General features: G+C 34.7%; 2 pseudogenes; both read left to right on the top strand.

The window, feature by feature from the left end:
• Positions 1 to 729: 729 nt before the first annotated feature.
• LOC147476286 (malate dehydrogenase, chloroplastic pseudogene) lies at positions 730 to 1,630 on the top strand (annotated as a pseudogene).
• A 15,164-nt stretch (positions 1,631 to 16,794) lies between these two features.
• Positions 16,795 to 22,217, top strand: LOC147476287 (protein IQ-domain 26-like; annotated as a pseudogene).
• Positions 22,218 to 22,527: the final 310 nt, after the last annotated feature.

The raw sequence follows: 22,527 nt of genomic DNA on the forward strand, positions 1-22,527 counted from the left end.
GTTTCTATAGTAGGTTTCTGTGGCTTTGTTAGAATAGATATTGATTAGGGGATATTCAATTTTGATAAGTCACGTTTAATTTTTAGGTTCAAATTTTAGGATGGCTCATTTACTGGGGACTTGAGCCAATTAATCTTTTAAACATTCAGACTGAAGCCTACATTTGCTTTGCATTTGTACATACTTTCTAAATTGTTATGCCAAAGCCTAGATTGGCTATCTAGCTCTGTAGATGTAATTGTGGTATGCGCTTTGAATATTTATAACTTAAGCATAACATTTTGGTGCTTATAAGGTTTATGTTAATGTGTTTTCTGCCTCTAACATGTCTCTTTTTCTTTTAAATCTTACGATGTATAAGATGCTATGTAAATATATAGGTTATTTAATTTTTGGGCCCAATTATAATTGGATAATTTGCGTTTGGTCACCAATTGATCGTTTATTAGACATTGGGCCAAAATTGACGGTGATCCGTCCATACTTTCTAAAATGGCTAATTTACCCTTACACGTGTACTACACGTGATTCAAATGAAGGGGCAGAGATCAATGTTATTTTGAGATCAACGGCCAGCACGACTTTATATCCTGACCGTTTACTTGTAACACATGGCGTAATCTCTCACTACCTATCCTATTAGCTGAAAAACACTCAGTTAACCGCTCTCTCACCAATTAATAAAGTTGTTTCCTACAGTCTTTTACATTCAAATGATCAGATAGCAAGATGGTAGCAACAGTAGCAGCTACTTTTTCAATTGCTTCTGTTGGTTATAATGGTACTCAAGGATCAAAAGCAAAGTAGTCCTTTGGTGTGAGATTCAACTCAGGAAACTCTCTTAAGAGTTTCAGTGGTCTAAAGGCAGAATCATCGGTAAGATGCAAATCTGAAACTTCTTTCTTTGGCAAGGAAAGTAGCGCTGCACTTTGAGCCTCATTCGCCCCAAGTGCTAAAAAGCAAGCCCAGAAATTTGAGAACCGTCTCCAACCTCAGGCTTCAACTTTCAAAGTTGTTATTCTCGAAGCTGCTGGTGGGATTGGACAACCTCTTGCCAACATTGTGAAGGCCCTGGTTGAGACTATTGCAGACAACTGTCCAGATGCTTTTATCCACATCATCAACAACCCAATCAACTTCACAGTACCAATTGCTGTGGAAATACTCAAGTAAAAGGGTGTGTACAATCCAAAGAAGCTATTTGGTGTTACAACTCTAGATGTTGTTAGGGCACACACTTTTGTTGCACACAAAAAGAACCTGAGGCTCATTGATGTAGATGTCCCAGTTGTGGGAGGACATGCTGGAATTACTATTCTACCTTTGTTGTCGAAGACAAGACCGGGTGCAAACTTTACAAGTCAAGAAATTGAAGAGCTAACAGTGAGGATCCAAAACTTTACAAGTCTATGAGTGCTCATTCGTCCAGTCAGAGCTTATTGAGCTACCATTCTTTGCATCTAGGATTAAGCTCGGTAAAAATAGGGTGGAAGCCGTGATATCTTCGGATGTCCAAGGGTTGACTGAATATGAGGCAAATGCTCTGGAAGCTCTCAAGCCAGAGCTTAAGTCAAGCATTGAGAAGGGTGTGGCATTTGCGCAGAAGCAGGCAGCCCCAACATCAGTTTGAGTAGTGAAGAGTCAAATAATAGACTAGCAGACTAGCAGTAATGACCTAGCTAATGGGTTTTAGTGAAAGAATAAGAATAAGTTCAAATTTTTTTTGCATCCACCATCGATTGAAAAAAACTTCAGATATTTAATTGAAAAAAGACTTCTAACGGCTATTTAATTGGGACTGTTGGATTAAATCTCAGATCTGACTGTTATTTTGATGATATTTGAAAAGTCTCGAGATAAACACGTGCAAGGGTGTTTTAGGCATTACACAAAAGCTATTTTTGGGCCCAACGGTGGAGTCACAGAAAACACAAAGTCAACCATCAATTTTGGCCCAATGTCTAATAAACGATCAATTGGTGACCAAACGCAAATTATCCAATTATAATTGGGCCCAAAAGCTAAATAACCCGAAATTTATTTATAATATAAGGTTTATGTAAATATAAATCTTACATGTGTCTTCTTCTAATGTTTATGTAAATATAAGGTTTATATTTATAATTTACGATGTATTTTGATGCTACTCTACTTACGAAGAAGTCTTATTCCACTGAGTAGTACTTGAACACCATGAAAGAGCAATTAGGAGCTTTATGTCAACATGAGATGTTCAAGATCAAATTAAAGGTTAATTACATGTTAAAGGTGTGCTTTTCTATGACTTAACATGGAACCCATCTATCCAAGCTTTCCTCCAATGCACTCCTTTGTTTCCTAACGTGATGTCAACACACGTAATTAAGATTTTTGACATATAAGACCAGAAAATTAAATAGCTCCCAGATATTGCCTTAGCAATGTATATCTCCATGGTAATTTATTGCCTTCAAGTACTTTTACCAAATAAATAGTAAATTCCTTTGAAACAAATAATCACAAGATTTTGATTCCCAAGACTTGCTCTCATCCATTAGTAAAAGAGTCTTTCATTGAAGTAGAACGCTATGTAGTCTTTATTGCCCTTATCTTTGTTATATGCAAGTAAGTTGATTTTTAACCTCTTAATTTTCATTATAGAATTTATGGAATCTCAAGTCCTCTCCATACACATTTTCTTAATTCATCAGTCGCTCCACTAATGCTAAAGTTAGTGACTAATGCTAAAAGGCGGCCATAGAAAATATTGCATTGGTGAATTATATTTCCCTATGCCACTACCTTATTAAGTAAATGTTAATTATCCCTATTCAGGATTTAATTTATGTTTCTCATGTTAATATTTTGAGTCTACTATGTCAACAAGGGTGGGATAAGGAAACATAATGGACAAAAACTGATGATCTTTACTTATTAAGTGAAATTGAGGGGTTGGAAGAGACTTGTCAACTTTTGTTTGCATTTCTGTTCAAGTATCAATTCTTCAGTGAGGTAGGTCCTATCATGTTTTATTGCTTAGTACGAGTTATATATGGGCTCGGGTACATGTCACAATTAAGACGATGGAATTCAGACTCCACTAAAGGTCGGTGGAATGTATGATTTTTTTAGTGTGAACCAAAAACTATTTGATCAAAGAAGTTATGACCATCAAAATATTCTATTGCAGTATTGCATTAAAAAAGTGTAATGAAGTTGGATATTCTCATTGTATATTTGTATATACGTACAATCGCATAATGTATTACTAAAGTAAACAGATCATCTTAGATGCATCATCTATGACATATCTATGCAGGTATCCAGATGCAAGTTCATTAGCACATTAGTGCTTTCTGTAGTGCTCCAAACCTCCTTTATGAAACTTATTTTTGTTAGTCGTTTAATCACTTGATTTACTTTTATTAGGATTTGAAGGAACAACTAGAGTGGAACAAGCTAGAAAAGTGATTAGTAGAAGGGACAAAAGCTAAATTCAGGTGGTTTAATAACATGTAGTAGTGATGGTTTTTGGGGAACTATGAGGGATTGTGGAGGACAAGTGCTTCTTGCTTTCACTCAAAGAACTAAGAGCAAGCAAAGCAAACCTTGGAGGTTCCTTGAAGTTGAGATGCACTAACGTGGAGGTTAGTTGACTTAATATTAGCAGTACATATAGTTAAAGGCAGATCAACTGAACATGTGATTATCACTAGACATTTTGTTTAGACATGCTCTTGCTCTCGCATTCCAAGGCAATGACTTTCTATTATTCCTTCATATCTACATTGATTTCTTTTTCCTATTAGGATAAATTTTTTATTGAGCATGACGAATCCAATGTACTGTTCTCCCTTCGGGGTCCTCTATGTGACAATGTGTGTGCTTCAAGTATTGTTGTGTCAATGCCAACCGTTCAAACTTTGGAGCTCTTTTTTTTGGAGACTGTGAACTTAGATGTTTATACTTTGCTAAAGCAAGATATTTCCTTTTTGATGATCACATTTTCAAAGTGAACGTGAGAGCTTTTTTGTGGTATCTTAATTACTCGAACTGAATTACAATGAGGATGAGGATTCACTCGTCTAATAGATAAATACTTTCTTTAAACGATACATAAAGTATACCTGGCATGGAGTGAGTGATCGATTTGGATGAGTTTGTTTAAAAAGTTGACGAGTCAGGCAAAAAAGGACAGGAAGTTTGTTTAATAAAGGATTGAATAAGGCTAAATTGGCTGCAAGCTTATACATCACATAGAGTATAATTTAGGACTGTCAATGTGAATGTAAGTGAGACTGTTCAGATTATTAATTGCCGAGATTCTTAGTAAAAAATTACCTTACAATTTTTATTTATATTAGTATGAATGAGAACCCTGATTCTTGGGGAATTATTTTGCACATTACTTAGTTGGTCTAAAAACAAATTATGCTATATATTGCTTTTGGTACTGATTAAGAACATCTTTGTATTTGAAAATTGGCTTGGTATTGGAGTAGTTGAACGGTGATGAGAGGAAAAAGACTCCAAGATTGGATAGTGAATCGGGAGAACCTCTTGGAGACATCAATGAATGGGCAGCTTCAAATTGGACCTGCTGTATGTGGAAAATTTATTGTGCTTAGGTTGCTCGCTGATTGAGTTACATAGTTTTGTAACTGGTTGATTTGATTATTGGGTGTAATTCTCATTTAAATATGGGTTGGACTTGGCTACTCACCTAGATTCTATGTTGCGGCCAAGCTTCTTAGTAGTAAATTACCTTTATCATCTTTTATTTCCTTTTATATTGAAGTTTTTCTGAGAAGGTATATGGATCAAATGTTCCCAATAAAATGTTATAGTTCTATATTTGTTTCTTAACAGCTAAAACATGTGTTTGCAATGTACTAACAGTGCCCTACCATGTATATATTTGAGTAGGTGATTCCATGTGAGGGTGTATCCATTTGTTCTCCTTTTCATCCGTGCAAGGAACAGTGCAACTTCTTGGGGTTTTTTTGTTTTTTTTTCCTAGAGAGTTTTGGTTTTTGGCTTTGTAGCTTATGTATGATTTATTTGATAGTAGTGATGTTTTATTGATTTGGGTATTGTTTGATTTTAGGAATGTAAAGCATAAGATTTTTTTTTTCTCTTCTTATTCTTCTTCTTCTTTATGAAGTTGGTAGATAATTGTATTTTGTTGTTACTACTGATCTAAGTTGGGATTAATAATTGCTGCATAAATTAATGAAACATACTGATTTGAGCTTGATTATTAAATTATAGCTTTAGTTACAGATTTAAACAAAGATTTTGTTTATGGGAATGCAAGTCTAACAAGAAATTTGTTACTAGGTGGTGTTGGTAGCAACAAAGGACGAAGGCATAGAAGGGGCAAGGATGTGATGCATCCACTGAAGCTTAGCTTGGAGGAGCTTTACAATGGAACATCCAAGAAGCTATGACTCTCACGAAATGCCATATGCTCAAAGTGCAAGGGGTGAGTCCACGGCTCCATATGTAGCGAGTAAGGAATTCTATTCTTTATTATTATTTGACCTTTTGGTGTTAGTTGGGTGCAGTCCTTAAATTATGCTTTTTTAGTTTTTTGATAGTACAACTTAATGTTACATTTTTAGATACGACTTGCTAGAGTTACACTTTCTTATTACATTGCTTTCGATTACCAACCTATCATTTTTTGTTCCATGTGCATTGCTTTTTTTATTGAGCAAGAAAGAAAATTGTTTCATGTCTGCACTGAACCTTGCAAAAGTTTAAACTTAAATTGTCGTGAGAAGCATGACTCACACAGAAATTAATCATGTGTTGATGGTGTTAAGCATCAAGCTTGGTCTTTGAATTGATGCTTTGCCACCATGTGAATAGAGTTTTACTGTCATTAAAATATAGTGTGTAATAAGCAAGTGGCTCAGTCTGTTGTAGTTAGTATAAATATTTTTGTTGTCGTTTAGAGCTCGGAAAGATGACTGCATATACTCCAAATAAATTTTAATATGAGTTGTTGTTTACATGACAATTAATTATTGTGCAGTCAGCTATGTTTAAGTTATGATGAACTACTAATGTTTGTACCCAAGTCTGGAATTTTCGTAAGTGTTGGTATCTACATCCAAAGGTGTATGTATTAGAAAGTTAAAGGAATATGCACGCACTAAAGACTAACCACTATTGTTAAATTGGTTGGGTTGTTAAGATTGAATGATTTGTCTGATATTTCTAATGTATATAACAATATGTTCATATCGCATGTATAAGCAATCAAACAAATTTTATGTAAATTTTTAGTAGATTCAAGCCATTAGGTACTTTCTACAGAATTTGACTTATCTTTTGATGCATGCTATTCAAAGCTTTTAGATACGGAGTTTTAAATCTTCAGAGGACTAAATTCGGACATTGTTTAATTTGTTCATTATATTTTTGAAAAAATGTATAGATGTTTAGACATGAGGGGAGGTTTGTAGTTTGACCGTTTTAATGTGGCTTTTCCAATCACGAAGGAACTAAGTTATGAACTTCCTAGGTTTTGAAGGTTTGTTCTTTTATTTCTTCTCTATTTTTATTCATTTTAACTCCTTCATATTTTTGTCATCTCTGCCACACTCTTTAGGGTGATTAGTATGTATGTATGCTCTTCACTTACTAATTCATATTTAAACTTGTTTTTGCAAAAGTTTTGGCACATGTTACCTTAGGTGGTTCTAGCTTAAATCACATGTTACCACAACTTTTTGAATGACTTGAAGACAATGCATCAAGTTGCACTCAGTATGATAGGATATAATGAGTTTTTCATCGATCATCTCTTCACTCTTGGTATGTAACATGATCTCTATCTATTATTTTTTTCCCCTGTACAAAAGTACCTATTAATGAGTGACTCTATATGAGACTGCGAGTACTTTATTTGACATCTATTAAGTTTTGTAAGCTCATAGCTCACCGAGTTTAGTTAAGTGAAACGTAACTAGGAAAATTACCAACAATCATATGAATTAGCTTTAATTATTATTATTGCTCTGCGAGTTTTATTGTTAATTTGTTATACTATTATCTTGGTGTATTTATGAATTAATTTCATACACAACTTTTACTACATAAGTTTTTTTTGAATGCTCCCAAGAAGCCACGTCACAACCTTTTTTTTTTTCTCTAATGTGGACACGTCAGCCCCCTTTTTACTCTGTGGACACATCAGATTTAACAAAAGTTCGGCACCCCAAACAGTCTCAAAGTTAATCAATCTGTTTTGGTCTTCTTCCTCTCAATTCATTTTCTGGTACATCTTCTCCTCCTCTCAAATCCAAGTTCCAAAACCTCAAAACTTTCTCCTTTTAATTCTTTGAGTCACCCTATTAAGAATTGAGTCCGCCTCTCCAAGGTGTGCATTTTCTCTTACCGACACTCTGTATCTCTAACAAAATTAAGAACTTGCAACCAGGTATGTCTTAAACTCTTAATCAATTTCTCCAAATTCTTTACACTTAATTTATTGGAATGGGTTTTTTTATTGAACCTTTACCCCATTTTGGATTTCAACGATTTTAAATCTAATGATATGCATTTTGATACTAATGAGTCCCCCCCAAGGAATGACTGTCTATTTTCTTATTCAGTTCTTCTGCCTTGCTCTCATTGGGTAAGCTCGATTTTTCATGAAAACAAAATGTTACCCAAAAAAATAAGATTTGTTATATTAACTAAATGAATTGAGTTGGTTGATTCTAGAATAACTGCAAATCAAGGATTCTACTTGCTGGGATTGGACAACACTTCACCAACTTTTGCTTCAACCATACAGAACTCAGTTACAGCCTTAACTTTCGTCATGGCTGTTGCACTTAGGTGAGTAACACTCTAAATTGTTGTTCACTCCTTTTATTATAAAGAACATCATATTAATACTCTAAATTGTTGTTGTTGAAGAAACTTATGCTCCAGATTGGGCTTTGTTAAACACTTCATAATTTCTATTGAAATCAGATTTTAATATACCGTATGGTAATTTCATCATGTTTTAAAGTGAAGGTAAAGCAGTTGGTTTGGTTTGACGTATGAACTATGAGCTATTGATTCATGACTGCACTTCCAATAACATGTTAGTACGTACAAGTCATTTTGATTCCTCTTTTTTCCTTACATTTATTTTCTATTGAACTTTCTTTAATCAGTTTACCTGCATAGACTATTGATTCCATAATCTTCGGGGTGGCTTACTTGACTTGGGTAAAAACACCTCTCTCTCTCATCTCTCATCGCCATCATTGAAGAAAAAAAGAAAGCCTCTCCCACCTTTATCTCTCATTGTAACTCTCTCAAATGGTTTCAATGTCGGCAAGTTTTTTCTCACTCTTCAAAACCCATTAATTTTCATCTCTGTAACTCAAAGAAATAAACAAAAGTTTTGATTTTTATTATGCTTATTATTTTATTTGTTTGTGTGACATATCTTTGAGTGAAATGGAAGTGCAATTATTAGAAAAAACTGTTTCACAATCATAATGAGATGCACGTAGAATTTACATCAATTTTGTTGAGCCTCTATATGCCTTCTCCATGAAGTTCTTTAAAATTAGCAGGTATTTTCTCATTTAAGTTTTGTTGCAGTCTTCACAATCAAGAGATGCACAGATTTATAGTACAAGTCTGCTAATTTTCTTTTCTATCATGTTTTACAAGCATCATTATCCCTTAATTGAACAAAAAGTATTTCACACTTGAAGCATGGGAATAAGACGCATTCAATCTTCATCTTTCTTGGACATTGTATTCTTTGTTTCCAATATTTCTTGATGGATATCTATGGGCCAGAGCTAGAATTTTTGGTGTGAGTGCGTTAAAACCTATTGTATCCATCTTCCTTTGATTTTTTTTTTTTTGATTTTATTTTGATTTTTTTTTATGAGTGCCTAAAACCTGTACGTATGATTTTGTACGTATGGTTTTATCTGATTCAAGAAATATGATTATTAGGAGAAGCATGTGAAGTAAACGTTACTTTAATCTATGAAAGATCATGACTTATATCTTCTTTTGTGTTTGTACCTATTATTTTGTCGTACCTATTATTCTAATGACAATGCTTTGTCTACTATGATTGCTTTTAGCATTGTTTCATCGTTGTTAGTCCTCATTTTCTACTAGAAACCACGAAGTGGTGCAAACCACCGTTAGGTTGGGGCGGCGGAAAAATGAGATTGGAGAAGAAGACCGAGGTTATTGTGACAGACAAATAATTTTTTCGCTTATGTTTGTACAAAAGTTTTTTCAATAAAAGAAGGGAGAGGAGAGGAGAGAGACTGGAGACATCAACGGGTGACAATCAATATTTGGAAAAGAATTTCGGATTTGTTTGGTTGAATTTGAGGGGAGGAAGAGGAAGATGAATGAGAAAAAAAGAAAGTGTGACAGACACTTTTTGAGTGACGGACACCCAAATGTTTTTTAGCCTCCCAATCCCAAGAGACCGACATAGTTTTTGAATTTTATTACTAGAGCAATTCTAAGTAGGTGAGAGGACTATTCTCTATTAAACAGTCATTCGAAGAAGTTGAATAGAGAGAGCACCACATTTGGTCTATCATTACCTTTTTTTTATGGTTAATTTATGGTAAACGACCCCGATTGTTCTCAAATCTTGACACGTCAGCTTTTTTGGCCAAAAACAATCATTCGGCAAAAAAAAAACTAAATCCACGCCTTTTTCCCCCTTTTCAATTGTTTGGCAAGGAATAACCCAAAAAAAACAAACAAACCCACAAAACCCTTTTAACAGAGATAAACAAAACCTTTGTCAGTTCTAAAAAAAATGGGGTTTGAATGATCGGTTCTTCCCAAAAATGTCAAAACAAACTAGTGTGAAAACCTAAAAACTAAAAAACTTGTCGTCAAACCCCAAATATTCATCACAGCTTAAAGAAAAGATCGTATGTTTCATATTTTGTTGGGGGTTGTTGAGGCTATTGGATAAATGTCGGTTCTGTTTGCTCGAGTTATAGGGACACTTCCCACCATTAGTCCTCCGGTATGTTCTATAACTTCAGAATGTAGTTTATTCTCTTAGATTGTTGATGCATCTAGCCTAAGTACTAATATAAGGTATACTACATCTTTTACAAGTAGTAGCTTAAAATTGAATCAGGGTTTCTTCATTCTCTTTGAACTATTATTTTTGTAAAGTTTATCGATTGATTTATTTTACTTATTTGTAATGTTTAAAGAAATAAAATTAAGCTGTGTCAAGTATGCATCCAGCCCATTTAACTTTTTAGAATGTGTATGCTTCTTCCTTACAATGCTTATTGAAACTTTTGTGTTTTGTGTTTCATTTTTTCCCCCTGTTTGGCTATGGGTTATGGTTTCTCTAATGTTATTTTCATGTTAAAATAGGCTTCAATCCCATCTGTTGCGTTGCATCCATACATCATGGCAATGGTCATATGCGTTATGGACTTTTGGTAAGCATTTATGGTTTTTGCACTAATAATTTCTTGCTAATTGATTTTCTTTCAACAACCAGATGCAATGTATTTGGCATTTTATAAAAAATTGGGAAGTTTTGATAGTCTGTATCTTCTCATAAGTCGAACTGCATGGCGGAAACATAGCTGAAATGTATGGCAGAATCTTATAATACACTCGAAACACATGCACAGGAGTTGGGCGCTGAAGTGAGCATTTTGCATGCAAAAGTTGTGACTTTAGATGTTGAACTTCAAAAAGAAAAACAAAACCACCAGGAAGCTTTGGTTACATGCAAAGAACTTGAGGAACAGTTACAAGTTACAAAGGTTAGAATAAACTTCTTTTAGTGAATTCCTATTAATCATCTCGAGTCAATATTACTTGGCTTGCTTGGTTTCAGTCTTGGTAACTGAGGTCCTTATTTGGGATCGAATGACTGTAATCTAATCTTGACTAACTGCTCTTTGTTGAGCTCTTTGCTTTTCTGATTCTAACTTCCTCATGGTTATAAATAACCGATTTTGTCGTCTTTCTGACAATACTCAACTCTTTGATTGTAGTTTTGCTCATAGTGATTGAGAACTATATATATATAGCTTTGTCCTTTTTCAATCTTAAACTTTCTTTGCCATTGGACTTATGATCAGCTCCCAAATGTGCATTTTATTACCCGTATATTGCTACATTACAGTCCCCTTACGCTTAATGAAAAGACAACTCATAGCTTTTATTGCCTTTTTCAGGTTAAGGAGTATTTTAGACCACTTATCATAAAAGCTACGTCTTAGCACCAAAAGGAGCCTTAATCACGCTTATTATGAAGACAAGTAGCTGCTATAGAAAAGTGTTGAAAAAGTCAAAGTCAACCGTCAAAGTCAATGGGAAAAGTGCTGAAAAAGTCTAAGCCCTCAAATCAGATGACTAAAGATGGAGGCCCTTATCTCAAAATATGATGACTTTTCTCCCTAAACCTACCTTGGTCAAGAAGAAACCCAAAAAGCAAAAGCAAAATTAAAGTGTGAGGTGTCTAATTTGTAATCGAGAAGGGCAAATTTGTAAAAGGCAAAAGTAGGGGTATATAAGCTAAAAGCAAGGGAGAGAGAAACCATGGTCGTCTTAGGATCCAAACCATTTGGTTTGTTTAATTTCTTGTCTAGTTTTTCAATTCATGTTTTTACTTTCTTGTTGTTTTATTTTCTTTCAATCAACTTGTTATTTACTAGTTCTTATTTCAATTTTCAATTTTGTTTACTTGTTCTTATTTCAAGTTTTAATCAAACTTTCCTTCCATGTTTTCAAGTTATTTCAATACAAACAATCAAGAATTTCAATTTTTCATTAGCTTAGAACCATTCTAATCCATACAAGAGTCTACCTTTCTTCTTCACATCTCTCTCACTTAAACTCTAAACAATTTAGGATAAACCTTACTTTTAAAACCAAACTCTTTCAAAGTTACTACCACTATCTAAAGCTTCAACTTACTTCAAGGTGCATAATTTGCAGCCTCACAAATCTAAAGAGTCTTTGATTGAGATACCTCTATTCAAGAAAAAAGATTAGCGTTATAGGGTTTTAAGGAGATATGCTGAATTGATTAAATGAGCATGATTCTACGGGTTTACAATTCTACAAGTTAGTTCTACTCGCCTGAATCATCAAAACTTTGTTCAATAAGTAGAAGAAATGTATTATTTTCTTACTTGGTTGTTAAATGTTAATCATTCTTGGGTCATGGGTCAGTTGTGATTCTAAGGTTTATTTAGCAAGTTTCCTTTAGTACCATCTTCAACAAGTTTTTTTTATTTTTTATTTTTTTTTATTAGATTTTTAGATTTTGATTGTGATAAATTATTGCCTTTGATCAATTTCCTCATGAAAATCAAGATGATGTAGAAACTACTGCATAGGATGCAGTCACCATCATACATGGACTGGACGATAGATAGCTTATGGTTCTTCATCAGAGGATAAAACTTAGAATGTATGTGACATACAAGGTAGTTAAAGACACCACTTTACAGATCCAGTCTTAATGTCTATATACATTTACATCATATTGTTTATTAAGACAAGGCAAATAAACTATCTTTTGTTGTCCACAATCCATGTCCATTACTCCTTTTTGGGAATAATATTTTATCTTAAGGATGCACAAAGTCGAGGAGATACTATTGAATGTCCATATGTTTGTGAAATTAAAATTTAAGAAGCGTAAGATCCTTTTTCTTTCTTTCTTTCTTTTTTTCCAATTTTTATTTTTATAAATTCAAGCCTACATTTATTTTTCTTTACATGATGATGCTCGATTAATTTCAATTTATACATTTATCTTTTGGTTGACATAATGTAGGTCCAAGTATAACAATCCCTAGGACTCTTGAGTTGGCTGCTCCACAGGTTATTCTTTGAACTCAATTTGGTGTTGTCAATGATTTTTCAGGCAGCTATTGAGGAAGGCATTGTAGTTGGTGGAGGCCGGGTGCACCCTGTTGAGACTGAGACTTGCAGCAAAGCTTGATGCTATCAGGGATACTCTTGATAACGAGGAGCAAAAGGTACATGTCGGCATATACTTCTTTTGGACTTGAATAACTTTAGTTTACTTTTTCTTTCTCTATGAAGGAATCATGCATTGTTTTGTTATATTACTTTGCACGATGTTCATTATCATGGGCGGATGGCAGGTTGGGGCATGTATTGAAATTCATGCGAACAACCTTAAGTACAAATCAACCATTCTTTCTTTATGCTATCAAATGGGGTCCTTTCTATAGATTGTCAGGTTAGGCTACATATACCATATGATTTTCATGCATACATGATTCTCATTTTCATACATACACACCAAAATTTTGTTTGGGTGAATTCTTTGTTTGTTGAATTCTATTTTATTTAGAAATTTTTCATTTTGATTCAACTTTGGTTTTGTAGATTCTCAAGATCTTTATGATCAATGTTATCCAGGTCTGCTTACGTCTACTTGATATCACTCTATTAGCTGGTATCTCAATTATGTTTGGATTGTTTAGTCTTTGCTTTCAATCTCGATGCCTATACAGACCATTTGTTTGTATGATATATGGCCCTTGATATATCATTAATCAATGTATCAACTTTTTGTTCAAGATGTACACCCAAAATTTTTAAATAATTATAACAGTTCATTGAGCTGCTGGAGTTTTAAAATTGTTGTTCAAGCAATATTTACTTTCTAAGTCTGAAATGTAACGTATGTCCCAATAGTTCTCCACGAAATGGTACTTCTCTTCCTTTTCATATTTTTCAGTGAAAGGGTTTCTTCTCTAAATGGAATAGAAGGAGGTACAATTCTTTCATATCTCAATTGTTTCTTTGTTTCTTTATTGTTAATGTGCATGAACACTTCTCCAATCAACGTATCGCTGTACTGTTTATTTAACTTGGATAAGCAAATTTGGATGATGAAGCTTCAAAGAAAGTTGATAGTATATGTAAGCATTTTTAATTAGTATTTCCAAGTCAATTCGATAGTATATGAGATCTTTTCGAGAGTATTGAATTCGTGGTTTTCCTTTCAGTACCCATTTTGGAGCGGAGGTTTCACATAACAGGTTAGTAAGGAGATGGAAGTACTTTTTTTGTGCAATTATGTGTGTTTGCCAAATTTTATTATGAACTTATGTAATGTTTGTAATTGGAATTATCCAGATTACAGAGTCGTTGTTGTATAGAATCACATTTTCATGTTGCCTCTTTTTGTCTCTCTGTGTAGATAGGATTGAAATTTAAATAGCCATAGATGAAAGTCTAACTTAAATGTTTTCTATAGCAGTTACAATCTTATTTGTAAGTTACCAGATGCATCACCCTCAATTATTTAATTCCATTATTGACATTTACGCAGTGTATGATTGCAAGTAATACCCCAAGTAATTTGATTTTGCACTGTCACCATTTTCTTGATACCGTTGTTGACAATTTTGAAGTGTATGATTGCAAATATGATCCCAATGAATTTGTTTTAGTTTCGATCTCATATTGCATTGTAGTGACCTTGAGTCTCCAAGTTCAACATTGTAAGTACTAAGGTTTTTTTTCTTGCAAACCTTATAAGAAACTTATGTTCAAGCTTTTGTCACAGTGCTGCTGGTTGAATTTGATTACAATTTAGAGTATTTGAAGGTTTGAGGTGGATTCTACATTTATACCATCTCTCTGACATATGAGAACCCATTTAATTGTTTCAGCTCCATCTTTCATGGTCACTAAGAATTCTATAATTCATACATAGGTAGTAGTAACGAAGTTTTATTTAGGATGCAAGCAAAGGGTATATAAAGTTGGGGCTTTAGTTGCATTTCATTGTTTCCTTGGAGGTCGTTCATTCCTGCTATGATCATTTCTCCTCTTCGAAGGTTGCATTCAAGTGGTGGGCCGGGAATGGGGTACTGGGATAGGGTTTTGCTATAACGCAGGTAATTTTGTAGTTTCAAATAACTTTTGTTGATTTAGGCATGTTGCTCTTACGATTACTCATTGATTAGAGTATCTAAATGCAAAATTACTATGTACTTGATTCACGTGGCATGATATTACAGTAGCATTACTGTATGCGTAATTGTATCTTAACTTTCTTTTATATTCATAACGTCCGTAAGGATTGCTATTGTCATAAGGATCATTTCAGTGTGTTATGTTGGGCAATGTTTTTATTTACATTGCTATGATATTCTTTAGTAAGCACTTTAGTATTTTGCGTATTTGATGCATAATAGGACACTGCCATAATGGTTTGTTAGTATACAGATGGCTTTAGATGTTAGGTGTACATAACGATCTTTGTTTTGTTACCAATTACAATTCTCAAGATCAAATTAATTTTGTTGTCTTTATAGCAGAGAAGAAAAGACTCGATCATTCGTTCATTTAAGTTTATTTAGTATTTCTTTTATTTTCCCTGCATAAGCAACTCTGGATTCCTTGCATGTAAAGGGCGTAGAGTTCTATATGATTGTTTTTGGTCATGTGCAGTTCTCACAGACCTAGGAATTCATTTGGGACGGATCAGAAATCAATTTCACGCTCGAATTGTAGCAGGGACATTGTACATCGCCTTTTTTTTTTGCTTTTTACACTATTTAGTTGGTACTCAATTTCACCGATGATTTAATGATAATAAACAATTTCTTATGTTGTTTAGATTATTAAAATTTTCTTTGTCTTTTCTATAGTTAAAGATTTTAAATGGTAAACATTTGGTTATTGATTTTATGTCGAAAACTGTTAGTGTTGTCCTCTCTTCAATATGTCACTACAAGATTTTAGCATCATCTTCGAATGTTGGTGCTCAAATGAGTAATTGTTAAGTACACGTAAATAGAATTTTTTTCAATTCTTCTTTCACAAACATCCCATTTTCCTTTCACTTGCTTTAGAAATAGTAATCTTCACTTTCCTAGATTGAACGACGACGTCTGTGTTACTATCAAATTTTAACTTTCTTCTTCCTTTTCCCCTTAATTTAATTATACTTTCGTTCTCTCAAGCAAATAAGGAAAGGTCCCTTAAGTTTCTTCTTCCCATTAAATTTGGTTGGAGTGCCTACTGCCATCACTCTACTCTGCCTTCCCTCTTCTCAAGTATAAGTAAATCATTTGTTAATTATCAACTTTTCTTTAATCTACTTAATATCTATATGATTTTTGGAATTGTATGTATTATAGAAGATTGGTGATAATATCTATATGATTTCTGCCATTTGAAAGGAAGTTTTGTTCTTTCTGGACCAAAGAAGGGGATTATGCAGGTAAAGTTTTAGAGGTCTTCAACATGAAAATTTGGAATGCAACAAATTACCAAGTTGAATGTTGTGCCATAAAGCAGGGAATTAAATGGGCAATGAGTCAGTGACTAATGGAGGGCTTAATCTTTGGATTGAGTCAGACTCAACTGAAGTAGTTCAGTTCTTTGTCGTTGAAATAGTATCTTGGCAACTGAGCAACAGGTGGCATGATGTTTTCAAGGATTACATTGATTCGGTTCGCCATTTGTTGGACCTATCATGATTACTTTGAAGAATTTGGAGGAAAGCAACTAAGTAATACCATGTTCTAACCATAATGCAGAGCTGATCAACCCTGCTGGTGGAAGTTGTGGTAGGTTGGTAATGTGAATTGGTTGACCTTTTGACTGTTGTTTATGCCATTTACAAGATCAATAGGTATATGCATGGGGATTTAGTCCAGGCCTAAACATCGAGTTGACCAAAGTTGTAGAAAGATGAAGATCTGAAAAGAAGAGGCTATTTCTTCATTTCTCTTCTCTATGAGCTCTGGGACTACAGGAACAAGCTAGGCTAGAATGGAGAACAAAGATATATCTCCAAAAGCCATTTTGCAGATCACTGATTTTAATAGAGCAAGATGTTCTGATGCTTTTAGTAAGGATCAGAAGTTGGAAGCTCAGATTTATAAACCTAGCTAGCTATGCATTCTTTTAGATACTTGGTCACCTCCTATCTCACCATGGGATAAAGTAAATATTGATGCTAGATTTGCCAGGTTTTGTAGTAAAGTTGCAGCAGGAGCAATATGTCATCGTACAACTGATGAAATTATATTAGGAGCAAAATTTATGAGATTTCAAGCTGAAGCTTTGGGTGTTGAAGTAGGTATTTTGTTAGCTTTGAAACTTGGTCCTTTTGTTGTTTTTGAAGGCTTAAAGTGATACCATATATTGTGCAATGTACTTAATCATAAGATCATCCACTATTAATGTAGTAATCCCAGCAATGGCCGAGCCAATTAGCTAGTATTGTCAAAATATCTTGATGGCCATATGCTTGAAGAGTAATATAACGGACTAATGCAATATCAGACACTCTAGCCAATTATCTTGCTAAACTCGCCAATGTTGACTATGTTTCTTATTCCCTTCCTCATTTAGATGCTACTCTAGATGGTATTTTTTTCATGCAAGTAGGGATTTTATAAATAATTAAAAAATTTACACGTAAAAGTTTCACATGGATGTTAGAGCTTACAATTCTAAACTTAACTAAATTTGTAGTATCCCTCCCGCACCACCATAACCTAGATTGCCAAGAGCTGAACCATCAGTGTTTGCTTTGACCATGATGTTTCACTGATTGTGATTGCTGCGGGCTCTCGCCCGTCCTTTGATGTTGAAAGAGTGAATAATAGATAAGTCTTCCACTGAGTTGTAAATGTGGCCAATAGACCTCAGGCCAACAACTTTGATTCAATTCCCTTGATGATCTCCTTCTATAGATTCCATTCGTTTAGTTTTTCACCATTACATTAAAGAATATTTGATTTCTTGTTTTCCAAATTTGTGCCATAAGATGGATAGCAGCTGCATTCCATAGTTCCTTTTAAATTGGACTCAGGTTGATCGCTGCTCTCATGATGCCTTGGAGGTTCTAGCTGGTAGGAGAGACCTTGAGCATGTTAGTCGCAAGCCAAATCCTTAGGTTCTTAGTTATGTCACATTCCCATAGCATATGGACACACTTTCTTTGTCCTTGTTGCATAGTCTGCATTTTGAAGCTAGCAAGAAGTGTACCCTTCCCTCTTAACTCTGTCATCAGTTGGGGCTACTTTTTGGACCAGTTTCCACACTAATCCATGTGACACCTCGGATATCAAAATAGGCACTTTGAGACCCAAAGTGCACTGTCCATAAAGTATATATTATATAAGGATTATTCCACAAACGCTCTTTCTACCTTATTTGAAAAATAGTAAACAACAGGGAATGAGCTTCCATGAAGCCCAATGAATTAGCATAACTCTTGTAATCTTAATTACCAAAAAGAACATACCTAGAATGAAAACAATTTCATAACAATAAATTGATAACCATTACTTAATGCAGTGTAACGACCCTACTACCACATACTAAAACAATGTCGATACTGTCCCCACTTACGTCGCCTAAAGACCCAAGTCCAAAGCCTACCCAAGCATGGATGTGGGATTTTAACTCAAAAGGCCTCGACATTAGTAAGTGGCAGTCGATCCAATATAACCAAGATCCAAGACGACTTCATAACCGATGTGGGACTAAACCCAATCCAGATTGTCATAATCCCACCACCTTAGGAAAGAGTCGTCCTCGGCTCTGATACCACTGTAATGACCCTACTACCACATACTCAAACAATGCCGATACTGTCCCCACTTACGTCACCCAAAGGCCCTGGTTCAAAGCCTGCCCAACCATGGGTGTGGGGTTTTAACTCAAAAGGCCTCGACATTAGTATGTGGTAGTTGATCCAATATAACCAGGATCCAAGACGACTTCCTAAACCCAATCCAGATTGTCATAATCCCATTATTGTCCAGGGTCTGAAAAATTCGACACTGTCGGATGTCCGCAGTGGCTAAGTAGGGATAGTATCGGCGTGGTAGGATGAGGCGGGTCATTACAAAATAGTATTAGAGCCGAGGACGACTCGATCTTAAGGTGGTAGAATTGTGATACCTCTGGGCATGGCTCGAGGAGGGGGTATGATGGAAAGGAGCCTAGCCCAGGTTTGGGTGACGGTTGTGCCATGGTGTGATCCAACTTCGCTTAAGTAGTTGTCCAAAGATCTTGGTTATGAGTAATTGATCCTCCAAATCCTAATATCGAGGCATTTTATGAAACGTTTGGCTGGGATTCCGTAGGAACTCCATAGTTAAGTGTGCTCGGGTGGGAGTAGTCCAAGCTAGGATAGGTGACCTCCTGGGAAGCTGCTAGCCGGAGTCTGAAAACCTTACACTGTCGGATTTCCGCAGTGGCTAAGTGGAGACATTATCGACATGGTAGGAAGGGGCGGGTCGTTACATGCAAGAAACAAATGCATTTCCAAATATTCATCATGCAAGAACCATGCATTTTAAAATACTCTATCAATGAGAACACCATATCCACTTAACCGCTCGATAAACGTTACTATAGGGTTGACATTTACACCTGCTCAACCAAACACATGGATCCAGTGTTCCTTTTGGGTCTTTCACCCTAAGGATATCAACGCCCTTCTTAAGTTCCGAGCATAAACTCAATTCCAGGTCACATTTCAAGAACAAAATAACCATTAACAATGAATTCTCAAAATTAAATCAATACCACATTCACAATATTTTAATAAATTTATTTTTATGCATAATAACCATGCATACTTGTGAATGTAAAATATGAAATTCAATTGAAATACACACCCAAATAAACAAGAGTTCCTTTAAATTGTTAATCAAAAATTGGTTTACAAAAACCATGCATAATAAGTTTAACCAAAAATCATTTGATCAATAAATAGGAATTGTCATTACTCAAAGTAATTGAAACTAGAAAAGGTGTAGAACTCACCTCACGATGTTGCAAGAAACAGCTACATTTATCTTAGAACAAAGATGCAATGATTAATACAATACATTAACCCGAAACCGCAGCCTAGCAATTGGCGCCTTGGCAACTATTTATCATTTAACAATCGATCTCCACTTAGCTCCAAACTTTGATTTTTCAATTAACCAGCCAACTAGAATGTCAAAGGCTATGCTTATAACTTAATTATAAGTACATACGATCTCCTAACTGTTATAAAAGAGTCCAGACATTGATAACACTACAGTCCAAGTCCAAGTTATATCCACTACCCCACTATCTAATATATATCCAACTAGATTTTTGGACCCGTTCAATGAACGGGGACCTTTTTATATAATTTTTTTTCATTTTATTATTATGTATCAAAAATCTTACTTCCAAACTATATTAAAACTCATACATTAAATTAATTTATCAAAGTTCTCAGCGCCAATTATTTGGCATATTTCGTTCTAGACTTCAAACAATAAGGAAAATGTTAAGTAATAAATAATTATGCAAGACATTTATGCATTAAGAGAGGAAGCTCTTGAGTCCACATTACAACAGTTGTACTTGGTTTCAAATGAATATTAGGAAAACAACTTTTGTCTTACAATAATGAAACAACTAATCCTCATTTGGATTATGAAACTTTTTATCACAAAGGCACCCCTTGGAGTTAGATTTATATATAATGCTCAAAACCATTATAAGCTAACCCACAACAATTGTTGCGATTTATTGTGTTCCTCCCCTAACACAAACCAAAACTCAATGGTTACCGAGTCACATACTCATCTATTTTCAATCTACAATCATTTACAAATTGTTGGCATTTTTTGCGACATTAGAAATTAAAAGGTAGCCAAGCTACTAAGCAATAACATAGTACATACATAAACTTGGTGCATTACTCAAATTCTTATTAGAGGCAAATAGTAAGTACCTGTAAATTCATTTCGTGACAACCTATTGAGATCGAATTTCCATTGAGAAGAGAATTAATAGTCTTTTGAATAAACACTCATCACCATCTTCAGACAATAATTTTATGTCAATTTCTTTGTTACCACTATCAGTACCCACAATACTGCTTTGCAACTAATGCTAATAAAAGAAAGGGGTATTTAGGTTTTCGTCCTACTTGTAATAGCGATATTAGGCTTTGATACATTTATACTTGAAAATTAGACTTTAGTCCAACTTTTGCCTTGTATTTTGCTTAATACCTATAATACCCTTACACGTGCATCTCACATGTTTGATTAATTTTAGGACCAAAGCCTAATATCGCTACTATAAATAGGACCAAAGCCTAAATACCCCTAATTTCAAGCAAACAAAAGGGATTGATTTCCACTATCTTTTGTTGTTGTTGCAGCACAAGCAGCAGTCGCTATTGTTAGACTTACAAGCCATGGAAGAGGTACTATGTTTGGTGGAGGTGGAGAAAGATGGGCTGCTGTGAAGATTCATACTGTATTTAGAGGATTCTTGGTATTATATTCATGATGTTTTAGTGTTTAGTTCATCTCATTCCATTCTACTTGTTCACTTTCTTCATGGGTGTTTGTGACTTTTGATTGGTGAATATTTAGTCATATATTGCTTTTCATTGGTTTGTTTAATTTTTCTCGTTTTCAAGATCATCCTGTCAGATAGCTTTTTGGTTTAGTTCTGATTGGTGTCCTTTAATTTCTCTATTTTTAGTCTGATTTAAATTGTGTTTCAGGCAAGAAAAGCTCATAGAGCTTTAAAAGGACTAGTTAAACTACAAGCTCTTATAAGAGGTTATCTTGTGAGGAAACAAGCTACTGCAACTCTTCATAGTATGCAAGCTCTTATAAGAGCTCAAACCACTATACGATTGTAGAAAAGTTGAGGTTACATCAATAAAGATCATAGATATCATCAAGAAATGAGGCCTCGAAGATCAGTTGTAAGCAAGAGTTTGTGTTATTTTGTCCTTTTAAGTTTTCGAGTTAGACTGTATTGATGCTAATTTTAAACTTCAATTGTTAATTTTTAGGAGAGATTTGATGATTCAAGAAGCAAACACACAACTTTAATTCACAGTATAAGACTATTTGCATCCATTGAGACATTGGTTAACAGCTTTGATGAAAGCCCAATGATAGTGGAAATCGATACTTACAGGCCTAAATCACGGTCACGAAGAACCAACATCGACACTTCAATTGCGGAATCTGGTGAAGATCCATCACATCAAACGATCTCCTCTCCACATCCATGCCAGATACCAGCTCGTCTATCAATACCCAAAGGCCGACATTATCATCAAGACTTCGATTGGGGATGAATGTAGGTTCTCAATTGCACAAAGCACACTGCGGTTTACGAATTCTACTAGTTCTCAATTGCACAAAGCACACCGCCAATGCTGAAGGCTGTGATCAAGCATAGACATGCAAAAAAAGAGTTAGACAAATAAAGAGTAAGAAAAATAAAACAAGAGCATATGAACAGAGAAATTCAAGAGCTAGGAGGGCCTAATCAGAGTAAACTTTCTAGTTTCGGATAAGTACGGATAGCATACCACCAAGTAATCCAAACAGAGCACCAGAGGAAGTAACAGCTGGGTTGTTCTTGATAAAAAGTGCAGCTGTCAAACTACCAACAAAGGTAGAGAGTATGTAGACAAACCCAATCCTCCCTACAAAACAGAAAGAAATAAGAAATTGTAAGCATCAACCA

This window comes from Coptis chinensis, chromosome 9 (genome assembly GCF_015680905.1).
Source record: "Coptis chinensis isolate HL-2020 chromosome 9, ASM1568090v1, whole genome shotgun sequence".
NCBI classification, from domain to species: domain Eukaryota; kingdom Viridiplantae; phylum Streptophyta; class Magnoliopsida; order Ranunculales; family Ranunculaceae; genus Coptis; species Coptis chinensis.